Raw genomic sequence first — 6214 nt, forward strand, 5'->3', positions numbered from 1 at the left:
GGAACTCCTCAACGCTCCCCAGCACTGACCCACGGGCCGCCAGGGGGTCAGGTGCACAATTCGCCTCCACCAACCGCTTCCGCGGTCTCCCTCGGACCCGGCCACCTTCCCTGGCGCCAACACCAGCGCCGGAGCCTTGACTTGCAGAAGTCGTCCTCGTCGTCGTAGTAGCGGCTGCTGATGCTGGTGAAAGCGATGATGATGTTGTTGATGATAATGTCGAAGATGCTTTCTCGGCGGTCTTAAAGGTGTCGGATGCAGGAACGGTGGTGGTCAGGAGGACCGGCTCCGAGGGGTCGTCGGAGAAAGCGGCAGCTGCAGCGGCTGCAGCCCGGGCAGCTTGCAGTGCGGGCTCCCGCAACTCCTGCGGCACCCGGGTCGGGAGGGGGGAAGGGAGGGGGACGGAATCATCTGATGATGCAAGGAGCCTGGCTCCCTTCCTGGCTCCCTCCCTGGGATTTGCCAAAGACGTGAACACGCCAACGATGAAGCACAATGTCAGGAGGAGTGCGGATTGTGAATGCCTGGGGTCATGTAGTTGATTGGGTGGTGTGTACCGTACTTGAATTGTTAGTTGCAGCAGCTGCCACGCGCGCTGCTGCTGGTTCTCCCATCCCTCCCCTTCCTCTCCTCCGTCCTCTTCCGGATGCTGCTGCTGCTGCTGCTCCTCCTCCTCAACCGCCGCCACTGCCGCCGCCACTGCCTCCTCCGCATCCATGGCCAAGTTAGACAAAAGGTCTGCAACGACGTTCTGAGACCTGGGGAAGGGGGGAGGGGGATGCCGGGTTCTCACTTGCATTTGGGGTTGAGCGATTTCGTGTACGGGTGGCTGTGGGTGCTTGTGGGAAGGGGGAAGCATCAAGGCAGGTCGTAACCTCCATCGAACCTTCCAGGCACTCAGCAGGCTACAAGGCATGCAACCCTAACCCCAAGAAATACACATGCATGAGCGGAACGAGGGCCTCCATTGCAATCCTCCTGAGCTTGCCAATTTTTACTGTCTCCCCCATCCTCCTCCTCCTCCTCCTCGTCATCAAGGCCCCCCTTCCATTTCCCTCTTCCCTCTTCCCCCACCACCCCCCAACGCACACACTGCTGCGCGAATCACCTGGGAACGTGTTTTACTTCAAACGACGCCAGGCCCTCCCTCAGTCGAAACACCCGGGCGGCCAGGGGCTGTAGCGCCGGGGTGTTCACGCCATAGCGCCCGGAGACCTGTGTGACATGAGGTGTCGCACAGCAGCTTGTCAGAGGGAACATCAGTGGCAGCGGCCAGAGAGTAGCAGCAACAGCAGTAGCAGATTGAGGAGAAGTAAAAAAAAGCGTAGCAGTTGTAGTAGCAGTAGTAGTAGCAGTCTTCCTTGTCGTACTATGTCCACAACCCCGGGTACACCATCCATCCAGTCTATAGGGCCACACCTGGCGGCATACGAGCTCAGAGTCGCCTTGTACGATAAGGTGTCGTACGCCCATATCCACTGCCACCTGATGGGAAGCGGCCAAAGGATGAGACAGGAGGAACAGGGCCCCCAAGGCCCAGGGGGGGTTTGGTGGGTGAGGGATCGGGGGTTATCCAAAGGTACATACATACGTACATTACCCCCCGCTCTCGCGGCCCACAGTGTAATCTAAGTCATACATACATACATACATATAGGCAGGCGGCTGGCAGAGGTTAAGGCCTGACTTCTGCTCCCAGTCGACCCAGTCGACCCGGGTTCAAATCCGCCTGCCGGCTCCTCGGGTGTTTGAGGAGTGATGAAATGGGAGGTGGCCCCCCATCTTATGGACGGTGTAGGACGTGATAATATCAACTTGCGAGCTGACCAGGAACTAAGTTGATGCGCCGTTGATCCGCTAGATTTGGTTGGATGCTGGTGGTGAGTTGCCGAACCCAACGAATACATTCTGAAGTCGGATGGGGTGACGGATTAGGGTGCCCCTCTAGCAGGGGAGAGCAGGGACTGCCCCGGGAAAGGGGGCCGCTGGCGAAGTTAACCACCCTGTAACAACATACATACATATATACGCCTCCAGACGCAGCAAACATGCTAAGGCGCGGCGTAGTGTCCCCAGAACGTTTTCAGGATTGATCAAACAGCGGGTTGAAGATATCTCTTAGACCGTAAGAGGGTGGATGTGGGTGCCCCCATGCGGATGGGCGGTGATGGACACCCCCCGGTCTTAGTGAGAGACCTGCGAGCCCACCACCACCACCACCACCGGGAGTGGAGTGCAGTGCAGTGGAGGTGTCACTGCTGTTGATCGGGCGGCAAATTCTACTGGATGAATGCCGGTGGCGGTGGTTGTGGTGGGTGCTGGTCTGCTGAACCCAAAAGAGCCACTGATTTCGCGCAAAAGTCGGCGCACATGGGTGACAAGAAGGATGAAAGGATGGAAAAACCCACATGCGGTGGGTCCACACACACCTTCATCCCAGCCGCCAGCGCACTCCACTCCGCCACGTTGTTGCTGCTGCGAACCAACGGACCCGCCACACACTCCACCGGCCGGCCGCTGGCCTCATCCACCAACACCGCCCCGAAGCCCGCGTCACCCGGGTTGCGACGAGAACCGCCGTCGAACTCCTGTGTGAACGTGAGGTGAGGTGCGGTGCGGCGGATAGGGACGTGGAGGTAGGGGTGCAGGCGAGGCGGGGAAGCCGGCGGAGGGTAACGTGGGGGTGGGGATGAGGATGAGGGCGTACCGCGAACCGTCCTGTTGTTGTGTTGTTCGTAACAATTCCGCGGCAGTTCCCAACTTCCCCTTTTCCATTCCGCCGACATGGCCCTCACAACCGGGCTACTTCCATACGGCAGCCAACGTGCTTGCCGGTGTGTGTCTGTATGTGTGTGTATGCGTGTGTCTCTACGTATGAAGGTGTGCGCGCCCGTCCATCGACTGCCACCCGCGCACTGCCGTCCCCCTCCCTACCCTCCCTCTACCCCCCCCCCACCACCACCCCGGCCTCTCACCAGTCGGTATATTCGGGTGGGGTCCACAACGCCCGTCAATGCGCTGAAGTCCAACACCACCTCCTCCTCCTCCTCCTTCCCCCCTACCGCCCTCTCATACAGCTCCTCCTGCTCGAATTCGTCCAGGAACACACGGCCACTGCCACCTCCTCCTGCTCCGCGTCCTCCTCCGCTACCGGCCCCACTGCCACCGCCTCCTCCTGAACTGCCATCACTGAACTGGTCAGGAACCTCGCTCGCGACTGCCCTCCTCCCCTCAGCACCAACCGCAGCTGCAACCTCCGGGTCGATATTGCTGCTGCGACTGCTGCTGCTGCTGCTGCCGGTGGTGGTGACGTTACAGGTTGCTACTGGCGGTGGTGGAAGTGGTGGTGTTGGTGACCCATCAATATGCCCCCTGGTCGCTGCGTGCTGGTGTGACGGGCTTGGACTCTGTGGGGCTGCTAGGGCTAGGTACGAGTACGCCTCAGGCAGCTTCTTGAACCTCCTGAGCAGGTCGAGTCCAGCCAAGTCAGGGGGTAGGAGAGTGGGAGTGGGAGTGCACAGAGGTGCGTGGACGTGTGATATGCATCGCCGAGTGGGGGAGTGAAGGTTTGTGTGGAAAAGGTGAGGCACCAGGGCAGTGCGGGACACGAGTATGTACGTATGTATGTATTTTTCCGTTCGGTCTGGGCAAGACATAAAACACCCTCCAGGTGCAAACCCTCCCCTCCGTAACCCCACCCGCCCTCCCCCCAACCCCCCACTCACCTAAATACGGCACCACTGACGCCCTCCACTGCCGTACGCGCCTCCGACCAGCTGGTGAATATACCCACCTGGTGTGCCGTAACACCAACAACACAGCAACACCAGTACGGCAGCAGGACCGCAAGCCGTCATCAAAACCAACCTGTCATCGGTCATCGCAACGGCAGCTGAGCCACTATCTCACCAGCTAGGTCTACGCTGCGCATCAGACCAGACACACGGCAAGAAAGGGCATACTCCAGCACATACATACACACACACACGCGCAGCAACATGTCCAGTTTCCGCAAGACTCTACACCTCCCTTCCCCTCCCCTCCCTCTGGCACGCAGGATAAACCCTAAGCACTTGCCTTATCTCGGTGCCTTCCCCTCCCCACACTCCGCCGCGCTCTCCCTCCTCACCCAATGTTAACTGGCCAGTCGCCAGTAGAACAAAACCCCGGCGTCTTCACCCCCTCCCTGGACTCTCTAGGACCTCCAGGAGCGTGTGTTCCCTTCCCCCTCCTCTCCCCCTTTTCCCCTTTCCAGCTCGGGTCCCATAAACACACATCCTCACAGCACTTCCCAATAGTGCAGAGCAGTTCAGTGTAGGGGGCAGTCCTCCGTTGCGGCCCCTGATGGCCCCCTACCCACCCTGACGGGGTTTGTATTCCCTTTCGGGGCTCCTATCCGGGGCTCTATCCCGCCGTAACGCCCCACTTACTAGAAGAATAGCCGGCGGCTCAGTTCGACAAAACACACACACACACACACACACCTGCTTGCCCCTGGCCACCGCGTAGTACACCGCGGGGCTGGACGTGGAGGTGGCGGAGGGGTCGTGCGGCCCTCCGGCATCCGCCCATGCCGCCTCCACCCCTGCCGCCGGTGCGTTTACCATTTCCACATTACCATCAAACGCCGCATCATCTCCCCCACCGCCTCCGCCAGTAACGCCTCCGCCACTGAAGCCGGTCTCAGCGGTCTCGGACGGCAGTGGCCAAGTGCTACTGCTGCTGTTGTTGTTGTTGTTGGTGGTGGTGGTGGTGGCTGCCACCGCCGTCGTTGCAACAGCCGCTGCACCGACGGCAGTAGCACCTACCGCCGCCGTCTCAACAGGAGGTGGCGCGGGTGAGGAGGACTGGAGCGCCTTCTTCGGTCTGCCGCGAGGCCGTTTCGGAGCAGGATGTGCCGCGCAAAAAGGAAACTCCTCCGCCAACGCCGCCGTACCGCCGGCGGCAGCGTCCGTGACCTCGTCGTCCTTCTCCTTTCCCCTCTTCTTCTTCTTCTTTAGGGGGACCTGCGTCACCGCCGTCGTGTTCCGGTGTTGCTCTAGGAAGCTCTCTGCCTCCCTCCGTGTATTGAATCTCCTGACATACAGACATACAGACATACCCGGCAAAGGTGCCAGGTGGCCGGGATGGGGGTGGGGATGGGGATGGAAGGAAACTTTTGTCTGGACGCGGGTTTACCCACCATCGTAATCTTCGAGTCAGCAGCCATCCGTAAAGGGACAAGACGGGCATGACAGAACAGAGACAAAAGCCACAAAGGACAGCTGCTGACGATTTGGAAGAGGGATGGCCCCAGCTACATGTGTATGTACGTATGTATGTATGTACGTATGTATGTTGTTACAGGGTGGTTAACTTCGCCAGCGGCCCCTTTCCCGGGCAGTCCCTGCTCTCCCCTGCTAGAGGGGCACCCTAATCCGTCACCCCATCCGACTTCGGAATGTATTCGTTGGGTTCGGCAACTCACCACCAGCATCCAACCAAATCTAGCGGATCAACGGCGCATCAACTTAGTTCCTGGTCAGCTCGCAAGTTGATTATATCACGTCCTACATCGTCCATATGATGGGGAGCCACCTCCCATTTCAACACTCCTCAAACACCCGAGGAGCCGGCAGGCGGATATGAACCCGGGTCGGCCGGGAGCAGAAGTCAGGCCATAACCTCTGCCAGCCGCCTGCCAATCGTACGTATATATGTACATATATATATATGTATGTATGTATGTTGTATGCATGTACGTACGTATGTACGCATGTATGTGCGGCGGGGTAGGGTACGGGAAGGAGGGCGGAGACGGCGGACCTACTTGAAGGCGGCTCCCGAAGCGCCCCTGACTGCGGCCTGTGCCTCAGCCCAGCTCTGATAGATCCCCGACTGGGGGTGGGGGGGGCGGGAGGCAGGGAGGGAGGGACGGGCAGGCAGGTGGGGCGAAGAAGGGACGGGCAGGAAGAGGGAGGGACGGAAGAGGGGAGTCGAGCGGAGGAGGGCAGCGACGGCGCGAGAAAGGAGAAGCAGCAAGGGACAGAAGGTGCGGGAAGGATAGGGGGGTGGAGGGAAGGGAATCGGAAGGAGCGGGGGGTGGAGGGAAGGGAATCGGAAAGCGGTGGAGCTGGAGGTGGTGGTGGAGGAGGGGCCAGTAAGGGCAGGGCAGCAGAAAGGAAGGAGGAGGGGAAGCGAAAGAAGCCCACAACAGCAATTCTCCCCCCCAAAA

Source organism: Volvox carteri (assembly GCF_000143455.1).
Source record: "Volvox carteri f. nagariensis unplaced genomic scaffold VOLCAscaffold_6, whole genome shotgun sequence".
NCBI classification, from domain to species: Eukaryota; Viridiplantae; Chlorophyta; class Chlorophyceae; order Chlamydomonadales; family Volvocaceae; genus Volvox; species Volvox carteri.